Genomic DNA, 13194 nt, shown 5'->3' on the forward strand with positions numbered 1-13194 from the left:
CCCACCCAAATCTCATCTTGAATTGTAGTTTCCATAATCCCCACATGTCGTAGGAGCGACCCAGTGGGAGGTAATTGAATCATTGGGCCGGTTACCCTCATGCAGTTCTCATGATAGTGAGTGAGTTCTCACGAGATCTGATGGTATCATAAGGGGGTTTCCCCCGTTTGCTCGGCACTTCTCGTTCCTGCCATCATGTGAAGAAGGATGTGTTTGCTTCCCTTTCCACCATGATTATAAGATTCCTGAGGCCTCCTCACCCGTGTGGAATTATGAGTTAATTAAACCTCTTTTCTTTATAAATTACCCTAGTCTCGAGCAGTTCTGTATAGCAACATGAGAAATGACTAATACATTAACACACTACTGAATGCAATTGTAGTTACAGTGGGCCAAAGAAGAAATCAAAAAGTATTTTGAGACAAAATGAAAACACAACATACTCAAACTTATGGGGTGCAGCAAAAGCAGTTCAAAGGGGGAAGTTTATGGTGATAAGTGTATACATTAAGAGAAAAAAGAATGATTTCAAATAAACAACTTTATTTTACATCTTAAAGAACTAGAAAAAAAAAGCCCAAAGTTGGCAAAGGGGAGGAAATAATAAAGATTAGAACAGAAGTAAATGAAATAGAGACTAGAATGACAATACAAAAGATCAGCCAAACAAAGGGCCAGGGTTTTTTAAAAAAAGAAAAACAAAATTGCCAAATTTTTATCTACACTAACCAAGAAGAAAAGAGAAAAGACTTGAATAAATGAAATTATAAAGGAAAGAGGAGACATTACAACTAATACCGCAGAAATACAAAAGATTATAAGAGACTACTATGAACAATTCTATGCCAACAAATTGGACCACCTGGAAAAAAATGGGCAAATTTCTAGATACATACAACCTACCAAGACCGAATCATGAAAAAAATAGAAAATCTGAGCAGACCAATGAGTAAGCAGATTGAATTAGTAATCAAAAACCTCCCAATAAAGAAAAGTACAGGACCAGATGGATTCACAGATGAATTCCACCAAGCATTTAAAGAACTAAGACTAATCCTTCTCAAACTCTTCCAAAAAATTATAAAGAGAGGAACACATCCAAATTTATGAGGTTAGCATCACATGCACACTAAAGCCAGATAAGGGCACTATATGAAAATAAAACTACAGGGAAATATTGCCGAGGAACACAGATGCAAAAATCCTCAAAAGAATTATTAGCAAATAGGACTCAACAGCATTGCATAAAAAGATTATACACCATGACCAAGTTGGAGTTATTCCTGGGATGCAAGGATGGTTCAACATACACAATCAATAAATACAATATACTACATTAACAAAATGAAGGATAAAAACCATGCTATCATCTCAGTAGTTGCAGAAAAATCATTTGACAGAATTCAACGTCTATTTATGATTTTAAAACTTTCAATAAATCAGGCATAGAAGAAATGTACCTTAACATAATATAAATTATATATGATAAGCCCACAACTAACATCATATGAAAAGATGAAAAGCTAAAAATTTTCCTCTAAGATCAGAAACAAGACAAGGTGCCCACTCTCACTACTTTTATTCAATACAGTACTGAAATTCCTAACCAGAGTAATTAGGCAAGGAAATAAAAGATAAAAGGCATCCAAATGAGAAAGGAAGAAGTTAAATTATCTCTGTTTGCAGTGACATAACCTTATATATAGAAAACCCTAAAGTCTCCACCAAAATACTGTTAGATATAAATAAATAAATGGATTCAGTAAAGTTATTAAACACAAAATCAACATACAAAAATCAGTCGCATTTCTACACGCTAACAGGAATCTAAAAAGAAATTAAGAAAACAATCCCATTCCCACAGCATTAAAAACGTTAAGATACTTAGGAATAAATTTAACTAAGAAGGTAAAATATCTGTGCTCTGACAACCCTGAGACATTGATGAAGAAAATTAAAGAAGACAAAAATAAATGACAAGTCATCCCATGTTCAAGGGTTAAAAGAATTAATATTGTTAAAATGTCCATACTACCCAAAGCAGTTCACAGATTCAATGCAGTCCCTACCTAGTCCCTACCAAAATGCCAATGGCATTGTGCACAGAAATAGAAAAAGCAATTCTAAAAGTGCATATAGATCAACAGAAGTCTCCAAATAGCCAAAGCAATCTTGAGCAAAAAGAACAAAGCCGGAGGCATCTCAGTCCCTGGTTTCAAATTATATTACAAAGCTATGGTAATCAGAACAGTATGGTACTGGCATTAAAAACAGACAAGTAGACCAATGGGACAGAATAGAGAGCCCAGAAATAAATCCACCGATATATAGTCAACTAATCTTTAACAGGGGCACCAAAAAATACACAATAGGAAAAAAATAGTCTCTTTTTCCCTCTTTTCCCTAATAAATGGTGCTGGGAAAACTGGATATCCACATGCTAAAAAATAAAACTTGGCCAGGCACGGCAGCTCACGCCTGTAATCCCAGCATAATTTGGGAGGCCGAGGCAGGTGAATCATGAGGTCAGAAGATCAAGACCATCCTGGCTAACACAGTGAAACCTCGTCTCTACTAAAAACAGAAAAAATTAGCTGGGCATGGTGGCAGGTGCCTGTAGTCCCAGCTACTCAGGAGGCTGAGGCAGGAGAATGGCATGAACCCAGGAGGTGGAGCTTGCAGTGAGCCAAGATTGTGCCACTGCACTGCAGCCTGGGTGACAGAGCGAGACTCCATCTCAAAAAAATAAAAAAAAAAAAAAAAAATAAAACTTGACAAAATCAACTTGAGATGGATTAAAGACTTAAATATCAGACCTAAAACCATAAAACTCCTAGAAGAGAAGTTAGAAGAAAAGCTCCTTGACACTGGCCTTGGCAAACATTTTTAAATATGACACCCAAAGTACAAGGGAACAAAAGCAAACAGAAAAAAAATGGGACTAAATGAAACCAAAGGGCTTCTGCACAGCAAAGGAAACAATCAACAAAATGAAAGGGCAACCCACAGAATGCAAGACAATATTGGCAGACCATGTATCTGATAAAATGTTAATACCCAAAATATACACGGAGCTTATATAACTCAAAAGCCAAAACAAAAAAAAAATTAAATGAGTAAAAGATCTGAAGAGACAATTTTCCAAAGAAGACATACAAATGACAAACAGGGATATGAAAAGGGGCTCAACATTACAGAAATGCAAATTAAAACCACAAGATATCACCTCACACCTGCTTGGATGGTTATTATCAAAAAGATAAGATATAAGAAGAGTTATCAAGGCTGTGGAGAAAATAAAACCCTTGTACACTGTTGGTGAGGATGCAAATTAGTACATCTCTTATGGAAAAGAGTATGGAGTTTGCTCAAAAAAATTAAAAATAGAACTATTATATAATACGGCAATCCTAATACTGGGTATATACCCAAAAGAAGCAAAATCCATATCTCAAAAAGATATTGGCACCCCCAAGTTTATTGCAGCATTATGACAATAGCCAAGATACAGAACCTAAGTGTCCATCGAAAGATAAATGGATAGGGAAAATATAGTATGAATATATACAGTGGGATATTATTCAGCCATAAAATAGAAGAAAATCCTGCCATTTGGGTTGAACGCGGATGAACAAGAACATTATGCTAAGTAAAATAAACCAGACACAGAGAGACAAATACTGTATGATCTCATTTATATGTAGAATCTAAAAAACTTGAACTCATAAAAGCAAAGAGTAGAATGGTGGTTGCCAGAGGCTCGAGCATGAGGAAAATGGGGAAATATTGGTCAGAGTACAAACTTTCAGTTACAAGATGAATAAGTTCTGAGGACCTAATGTAAAGCACAGTAACTATAGTTAATAATACTGTGTTGTTTATTTGAAATTTGCTAAAAGAGTATGTCTTACATGTTCTTACCACACACACACACACACACACACATTTTTTGTCAATTATACCTGAATAAAGCTCTTAAAAACATAAACAGAATAACAGGTAGCATTTAGTAGGCAACTACTAATAGTACATACATGTAATGTGCTAAATGGTAAGAGAAATAGTTGTAAAAACAATGAAAACTAGTGCTGGATATCCTAAATACCTTGACTTGATCATTACATATTCTATGCATGTAACAAAATATCACTTGTATCCTGCAAATAGGTACAAATATTATGTATCAATTTAAAAAATATTTAAAACCAAAAACCGAGAATGCAAAAATATAGTGTGACAAGTATGATTAAAAATTAAATATAATACATGTGCACAGAAAAAAGCACTGAAAGATAATATGCCCAAAACATTAGCAGTAGCTATTGATGTTACTAAGTATTATATGTTGTTCCTAAGTATTTATGCATATATATATATAAACAAATCCTAGCAAACAACAAATCCTAAGTATTTATGCATAAATACATACACACATACATATATGACTACAGGCCACTTACAATCAGAAAGCAATATATATTAAACTAAAAATTTGGGCTACAAATTTAAAAGTTTAAAACTTTTTAAAGTATAGATCTTCTGAAAATGCCTTAGCTACAGAAATAATACAGAAACTAATACTGTTTTATTTTTAGCTTATACCTTGGGGTTTTCAGAGAAAATATTTATTTGGCTTACGGAGACCCAAGCTTATCCCTGTGGTAGGCAGAATTGTAAGAATGGCCTCCAATGACCCTCATTCTTGCTTAATCTCCTTCCGTTTTAGTGTGGGTAGAACCCATGCATACAATTAAATATCACTCCTGTGATTATATTACCTTACATGGCAAAAGGGGGATGAATCTGGCGCGCCCAATCTAATCAAATTAGCCCTTTAAAAGTAAAGAGTTTTCTCCAGATGATGGCAGAAAGGAAGTTTGAAAGTCTGAGAGTGAGAAGGACTTGATGCACCGTTATGGCGTTGAAGACAGAGAGGACCACGTGAGAAGGAATGCAGGTAGTCCCTAGGAACAGCAAGCAGCCATGGCTGACAGCCAGCAAAGAAATGAGGACCTCAGACCTGCAGCCACACGGGACAATTTCCTGCCAGCAACTTCAGTGAGCTTAGAAGCAAATTCTTCCCCAGAGCTCAGCCCATGGACACACTGATCTCAGTCATGTGAGACCCTGAGCAGAAGAGCCCGTCCCCAGTTCTGACCCACAAAACAGTGAGATAACGAATTAGTGTTGTTTTCAGCTTCTAAGTTTATAGCAATTTGTTACACAGCAACATCCCTTCATACTGTTCTGTCACTAAGACTGAATCCAGGCAGGGTCATTTGGAGGTACATTTCCTTCAATAAATTTAATCCCAAAAGAATAAAATTTCTGGCAGCATATTTGGAGACTTGAGGTCATTAACATTTTATATGATTTTAGTTCAATGTAGTCCATGATTCCAAAAGGCAATAGAATATTTTATGTTTAGAGTTTTTGCTTTGTTTTGCATTTAATATTGAGGCCAAACAATTTCCCAGAGATAATATTGCCCTCCCAATGTGCCAATCATGGTGAAAATAATTTCATAACCTGAAATTTGTTTTACAGCCAATTTGGAGGGAAGTAAACAAATGCAATTAATAAGGCACAAGTGAATATGGCTATCTTTTTAATGATAAAAATTGAACATTCTTGAATTTCAGTAGTGAAATGGATTAATAGGAGAGAAAAATATTTCTGAAGACTCATTTTTACCCTTGCAGCATTTACTGTGGTCGCCATTTTCTCCCAGTCATCCCTTGGAGCCATCCATATTAGGATATCAGATACCTAACCTGACAACCCTAAGGCTATGAACTAAATTTAAACTCAAATTTAATTGAAAAACTTTAGTGATTTTAGACTTCCTCTGGCTCCAGGTCTTCTCACTGTTCTTTTTGGCCTTTTCAGATCAAAGTCTCTCTGGAGAAGAGCTGTGCTTTACACTCACAGCATTATTATTATTATACCTATGATTCTATTTCCTGACTTCTGTTGAGTTTTTTTTGTTCTAAATTCATTATGCAAAATAAAATCTGAATTTCCCTCCAACTCACCAAGCTTGTCACATGATCTGGACTAAATGATGTCTAATATTTCTTCCAACTATAATATTTGATGACTTAGACCTTTAACGTAAAGCTAGGATATAAACACATTTTTTCAAGAAAGTCAAGGGAATAAGTAATGTTGCCTGTTATAATTTGAAAAAAGTTCCTTTGAAGATCTCAGAAAACATTAAGGCAATACTGGCTGGTCTTTGATTGACCACAAGCACCCACAGGCTTCACATCATTTTTGGCATCTCTTTCCCCAGTGAGATGCTGCAGCCACAAAACATGGAACCAAGGAACTATGCTGAGCTAAGGCAGTTCCCCTTTTCTTTTAGATACATTTCTTTCAAATATTCTATTATCATTAAGAGACAGGACACAGGAACACATTTGTAGCTGTCTCCAAACCTAACTAAGGGTTGTAACAAATTTTCCACAGGCATTTTAGTTGGTCTTTCCATGAAATGTAAAGGCAAGGTATCTATTAGTTCCCTTTCTTTCATTTAGCAGTAAAATATTAGATAGGCAAGAGAAAAGGATGCGAAGCAATAAAAGATAGCAAGGAAACACAATCAGATTTTAATACATGGAATTAGGATGACTTGTAGTTTTATATTGCCAGGCTTTAAGAGAATTACCATATAATGATGGATACTTTGGGGAAATCACCAGGATATGAAATTAATTTCTTAGCCTGGAACTTTAATTTGGCACATGAAGAATTAATACATAACTAAAACCAAATATCCTTTATTAGCCATAACTCTCCCCAGCAAAAATTATTTTGTACGCCCACCCAGCAACCCTCATCTCCACTCTGAGGTGCTGATTCATGACATGGTGTCATCACTTGCCTTTATTTTTAAACTGAAAGAACTAATGTAATTAAACCCAATTTCATTTGTTGCTCGTAACTACAGAATCAAGTCAATAATTAAAAATAAGATTGGGAGATCCCTGCCCTACCAGACTTAGTTAAAAATATTTTCACAAGGAAGTATTTTATACCAGGATAAAGAAGAAAAGATTTAAGGATACAATCACCAACTTGTAAAAATGCATTTCAGTCTTTCAAGGGTAACTTTTCCTGCACAGAATATATACTTTTATGCCTCCATGTTTCAGATGCAACTGTTCCCTCATCCCCAGAACTCCTCATCCCCACACTTTTTTGTTAACTACATATCTCGTTTTTTAAAGGCCAGTCCAGATGCTTCCTCCTTCCTAGGAATTCCTGTATCACCACATAACAGGTCATTCTTTCTAGTTCCCACTCTTACCCTTCTGTCACTGGTCATGCACTAAGCCTAGGGATTGGAGAAAAGTAATTTGGGTGTGATGCATTCATTAAGAGCTGATGGGCAGGTACTTTATATTATAAGCCGGAGAAGAAAGGCAGGTAAATGCTGCCTTAACATCATAAAGCCAGGTCATTCCTGAGAAATATTAGGAAGAAATGTTTCAAATATTTTAATTAATATGAAAATATTAATAATCAATATTGAAATATGAATTTCTTGTTTAAATGTGGAAGAAAGTATCAAATATCTGATGAAGAGGTATCAATAATCAGGCTCTGGGAGGAAGCAGCTGCCAAACCAAGTAAAAATCCCTTATGATTTCCCTCCTGCCCTCAACGCTGACCCATTTACAGGATCCTCCTCACCTCTTTGCTCAGCAATGCCAATAGAGCAGAGCGGAAGAAGAAGTCTGGCATCCATCAGGCAATGGAGGCAGAGAAATCAACAAAATTAATGGAGAGAATATGTGGATTGAGATTCATATACATGAAAGGATGGAAGAGAAATTCATGAAACATCCCAAGATAGAATAAGGACAACAAAAGGGCACCGAGGACACCTACAGGGAATAAGTTAAAGAGAAAATAAAAAGGGGAAGAAAGGAGTAAGGAACAGAGGAGTGTCTGTGCGGGACAGCCCTCCAAGAGAGGAAGCATCCAAGACAAGGAAGGTTAAATACCCTCACCATGGTCATCTCACTGGTCTCCTCCCTTAGGGTCACTGAGCAGCAAGGAGTATAAGTCACGGAAAAGGACTCTGCAAGACAACCAGGAAAACTAACTCCCCTACCCCTCCAAGCCCCACCCCCCGCCCAAAAAAGGGCTGCTCTTGGTTTGCACTTCTATTTGACATTGATGACATTTTACTGTGCTTAGGTATTTACTTGTTTCTCTCTCCAAACTTATAGAAGAAATCGTGTTTCTCTTTTCCTCTGGTGTCAGACCCAGCCCTCTGCCCATTGTAGTTATTTGTAGCGAATGCTGTGAATTGCCCACCAGTGTCCACTGCTTGCTTTTTTCGTTCTAGTGGAACCCTCACTTTGTTCAGGTAACACTCTTTCCAACTCCAATGGGACCATCCATTGGGTATAGGCCAGGCTTTAGGACTTAGTTTATTTTTTGTCTTTTTAATGACATAAATTCATCAATGGTGCTAGCTTGGATACTCATGCCCTAAATTACAGGTCTGGAGGTATTTAGCACCTCCTCTCCCTGAAATAAAGTTTAATTATTCCAGCTATAGTGATTGTTCCCCAGACAAAAATGCTTACTCATGATAGAGCTGAACAGTTACTGAGTCATGCACATACCCACCTCCAAGCCTGCCATGTTTCCTCATGTATTTGTCTCTTTGCCTCTTCTTCCCTTTCTGTGCCCTGGTCTCTTTATCTTGAGGGTGTTCTCTTGTCCACCTCTCTCTATCTTCTGCTGCTGTCTCCATTTCGTTATTCCTGCTCCTCCACTCAATTTTCTTTTTTGTTTCCTATTTCACCAGAATATTAAATGTAATTATTTATATATTTATTTGTGTTAATAAAGCTTTAGCTAATATCTGGTTTTTTTTAAAGCAAGTGAGTTGAGCATTTTAATCTCTTTTTTGAAAACTCAATAAAATTACTTTCTTTTATTTAAAAACTTCTCAATTGATTTTTACCTGAAGAGTCAGAAATACTCTATGGAAAAATAATTTCTTCAAAAGAAATATATCCCTTGAATTAATATCCAGAATACATAAGGAACTCAAAAAACTCAATAGCAAAAAAATAATAATAATAATCCAACTTTTAAAATGAGCGAAAGACCTTAATAAATATTTCTCAAAAAAAAAAAAAAAAAAGACATACAGATGGCCAACCTGGTATATGAAAAAATGCTCAACATCACTAATCATTAGGGAAATGCAAATCAAAACCACAATGAGATATGATCTTTCTCTAGTTAGAATGGCTATTATCAAAAAGACAAAAGATAACAAGTGTTGGCAAGCATGTGGAGAAAAGGGAACCCTTACACATTGTCAGCGAGAATGAAATTAGTACAACCAATATGGAAAACAGTATAGAGGTTTCTCAAAAAGTTAAAAATTGAAATATCATATGATCCACCAATCTCACTACTGAGTATATATCTAAAGGAAATGATATCAGTATGTTGAAGAGACACCTGCACTCCCATGTTTATTGTACCACTATTCACAATAGCCAAGAAAAAAATCAGCATAACTGTTCATCAACAGATGAATAAAGAAAACAGCATATATATATACACAATGGAATACTAATCAGCCATAAAAAAAAGAATAAAATCCTCTCATTCACAACAACATGGATGAACCTGGAAAACAGTATGTTAAGTGAAATAAGCTAGGCACAGACAAATACTGCAGGATTTCATTCATATGTAGAATCTAAAAAAAAAAGATCTTACAGAAACAGAACAGTGGATACCACAGACTGGGAAAGGTAGAAAGAAGGGGGAAATGGGGAGAGATTGACTGGTCAATGGATACAAAGCTACAGCTAGATAGAATAAGTTCTGGTGTCCCATTGCACCATGACTATAGTTAACAATAATGTTTTGAATGTTTCTATATAGCTGGAAGAGAGGATTTTGAATGTTCTCACCACAAAGAAATAATAAATGTTTGAGGTGATAGATATGCTGATTACCCTCATTTGATAATTACATGACATATACATGTACATGAAATCCATCAACCTTGGCAGAAATGCCAGCAATTTTTCTGTTATTTTATATAGGTATATGATGTGCAAGAAAAGTTATCTAATGTATCTGCACTTATTATTAAAAATTCATTTTAAAAGATAAATACAGTGGTATAAACTGTACAATTATCCTTTAAGCAACCTCTTTCCACTGGGATAATCAGGAAGCTCCTCATTTACAACTAGAAAGTAGGAGTCCTGGCCCCTGTCTGTGCACAGAAGATTTTAAAGAAGTCATGAGAGTTTTAGAATCTAGCCTAAGGGACACATTAAATTTCCATTGTTCTTAAAGTGGCCAAAATAATATGCATTTTTAAACAACTTCCTGACTCAAAGAGCAGTTTTAAAGTGTGAAATCTGTAGACTAACAGGCTCCTTTTCTGAGAGGACAAACCTCCTAGTTACAGATAGTAAGTATACCCTCTCCTTGATGAAAATAAGGACATCTTTCAAAGTAACTAGATTGATTTTTTAATCAGTTTCGCCAATCAGAAATGACCCTTACTATTCATTTAGGGATATGATGAAAACCTAGTAAAACCTCACACGTGACTCAGTTTAGCCAGAAGCCTAATTAAAAGTCAGATTCCTTCTTCCTTATTCAGCCTCCACTAAATCATAACAATCAGGCCTGTGATGGTCGTCCCTGACTATACAGTACAGGTCGTGCCAAATTAGGTTGAATAATAATGATAACCATTTATTGAATGGCAAATGCTTTATATGAATTCTCTCTAATATCCACAATAATGGTGAAGAGTAGAAATTTGTATCTCTATTTTATAAATGAGAGTACAGAAACCTGAAAATGTATAAATTGTTCAAGTACAGAATGCCAGGAGGGGAGAAAGCTGGGAATTAAACCAAATTTCCTAACTCCAAAATCCCGGTACCTCTTAAAGCCTCAGTCTCCTAACTTATCTATAAACTATATTTAGATAAACAGGGTTATTGTTAAAATTTAAGGGAATAAACTACCTAGAATGTTTAGCACAGGGTTGGCACATAGCAAGTATCAATAAATGTTAGCTATAATTACCGCAGAGTCAAAATTAGCTTCACTCTGGTACTTACTCATGTATTTTGGCTTTCTGGGAAAACACAGGATAATTCTCATATGGCAACAAAGCCCTTCGGAGCCATTCCATTTTTATTACTGTTCTTCATATGACATTATTTCTAGCTCCCATGCATTCCTATTTGGTGAGGGATAGACTAGAGGGATCACTATACCTTTGGGTTCAATTAGCTGTGGTCAACTCAAATCTTGTTCACATAAATAAACGTCAAGCCAGCTCAGTTCATGATATATATTTACAACTGATTTGGGGATTCAAATGCAAATATTTAAAAGCATGTTTGTTAAATATCACCTTGCTATCCTGAACAGAGTAGATCACTAGGACTCTCAAATGATCCACGTGACTGACTGCAGAAAAGTTTTTGTACGTGCTAAATGCTCTCAAAGCAGGTATTCAATAGATATCAACTGTCCCCTCCATAGAGGGCTGCTTTTGTCTAACCCCACAATATTGCACATAACACCACCACAGACAGCAATTCATACACGTGCAAGAACACATACCTCTTCAACTATTATTAGATTCTGTATAATCCACCCCCATGGAGTCTATATATGATCACTCCAATTCACACAGAAAAAAGTTCTAAATCCCATTACTGGGTATATACCCAAAGGATTATAAACCATTCTACTATAAAGACATATGCACATGTATGTTTATTGCAGCACTATTTACAATAGCAAAGACTTGGAACCAACCCAAATGCCCATCAAGATAGACTGTATAAAGAAAATGTGGCATATATACACCACGGAATACTATGCAGCCATATAAAAGAATGAGTTCATGTCCTTTGCAGAGACATGGAAGAAGCTGGAAGCCATCATTCTCAGCAAACTAACACAGGAACAGAAAACCAGACACTGCATGTTCTCACTCATAAGTGGGAGTTGAACAATGAGAACACATAGACACAGGGAGGGAAACACACACTGGGGCCTGTCGGGGGGTTGGGGGGCAAGGGGAGGGAGAGCATTAGGACAAATACCTAATACATGCAGGGCTTAAAACCTAGATGATGGGTTGACAGGTGAGCAAACCACCATGGCACATGTATACCCATGTAACAAACCTGCACATTCTGCATATGTATTCCAGTATTTAAAGTAAAAAATAAAAAAAATCCAAATCATTTCTGCTTGTTTACATCAGAAAAGCAAGCCATTTATAGAAAGAATTCCTCCGAGCACAGAATACTCATGGAGGGGTTCCTCTTCAGGTGGTAATTTGTGATGAACACTTCTGAGTTTGTGCTTCAACCTTAATTGTGCCCAGAATAGCCAAGAAACATGCATCAAGTGTCACTTTATCTTCCTGCATCCAAACCTTAAAAGTATCAGCAAAAGTTAGGTGCCAAAAGTTTGAACTGCATCAGTAGTTCTCAAATCAGCTACACTTTAGAATCACCTGGGGAACTTTTTAACAACACCAGCATCCAGGCCCCACCCTAGGTGGATTAGATCAGAAATCTCAGCTGGGGTTTTTTAAAAGCTCCCCAAAGCATTCTAATTTGAGTTGAGGCCAAATAGTCGCTAAAATCTCTTTCAATTCTTCCTTCATTCTAGAAATTCATTATATATTCTCCTCCTCTGGAGATGTTTTTCACAGCCTTGCCTACCCACCTTAAAAGTAAAAACCAAAAAACAATTATTCCACTCTCAATCACTTTCTATACACACATTTGTTATGCTTTTACTAAACAATAGCAGTGTTTCCTCTAAACAAAAGGCACTTAGCCAGAGCAAACTTAAGAGTTAAATGAGAGAAGCAGCTCCCTGTTTCTTTCTTTCTCAAATCAGAAAATACAGCTCAGACCTCATTCCTCTTTCCCTGCGTTGCCGCATCCCATCCTTCTCCTGCGTGAATTCTGAAACCCTCCCACTTCCTCCCCGTGGGATCCACAGGGCTCCCATCATTCTTTCAGCCCCAAAAGAAAAACAAGCTACAAATCAAAACTGCTTGCTCCCTCAACTCCTGCCCCTGTAGACAAAATACTGAAAGCCAAACTATGAAATGTTAGAACAGGGAATCCTAAATTCAAGCATTACATT

This window comes from Gorilla gorilla, chromosome 17, assembly GCF_029281585.2.
Source record: "Gorilla gorilla gorilla isolate KB3781 chromosome 17, NHGRI_mGorGor1-v2.1_pri, whole genome shotgun sequence".
NCBI classification, from domain to species: domain Eukaryota; kingdom Metazoa; phylum Chordata; class Mammalia; order Primates; family Hominidae; genus Gorilla; species Gorilla gorilla.